Source organism: Octopus bimaculoides, chromosome 3, assembly GCF_001194135.2.
Source record: "Octopus bimaculoides isolate UCB-OBI-ISO-001 chromosome 3, ASM119413v2, whole genome shotgun sequence".
Classification (NCBI taxonomy): domain Eukaryota; kingdom Metazoa; phylum Mollusca; class Cephalopoda; order Octopoda; family Octopodidae; genus Octopus; species Octopus bimaculoides.
Genome location: NC_068983.1, coordinates 161,326,872 through 161,327,505, shown reverse-complemented (window position 1 = coordinate 161,327,505; position 634 = coordinate 161,326,872). Strand labels below are relative to the sequence as shown.

Genomic DNA, 634 nt, shown 5'->3' with positions numbered 1-634 from the left:
GAGAGAGAGAGATAGAGAGAGAGAGTGGGGTGGATAAAAACACATACAAATTCAAAAGATTATAACTATAACCTCAAAAGATTATAACTATAACCTCACGAATTCTGATGTCCTGAAAAGATAAACCCAGTATATATTGTGAAGTGATTGTCAAATGAGCAGAGAAAGCATAGGGTTGTGAGGTTCCTTTTGTCCTGTCTCACTCAGGAAAATACAACCTCTATCATTTTGGTGCTATAAAAAAATGCATCCATAACTCTCTGAAAAGTAGTTGACAGTAAGAAGAGTATCCAGCTGTAGAAACCAATCCAAATGATGTGTACAACTCTATGAGAGTACCAGCTCTTAATAAAAAATGACTTGGATTGTAACAACCTATCCCACCCATGCCAGCATAGAAAGTAGACATTTGATGATGGTGTAAATATATACACGTACATAGGCCCTTCCTGTTGCTAACCTTTACCTGTTTTTCAAAGGGATCTCTTATTTTACACATTTTTGAGGTTGCAAATCAAGTGGACAATTTGTGGGCAAGTGAAGCAGCAATAACAACACTATAAACAAACACATCATCATTGTTTAACATCCTTTTTCCATGCTGGCATGGGTTGGACGGTTTGATTGAGGGCTG

General features: G+C 37.2%; 1 protein-coding gene across 3 annotated transcripts in view; it reads right to left on the bottom strand.

The window, feature by feature from the left end:
* Positions 1–634, bottom strand: part of LOC106872464 (chordin-like protein 2) — a 29,655-nt gene that overhangs the window by 1,257 nt on the left and 27,764 nt on the right. The window lies entirely within an intron of this gene.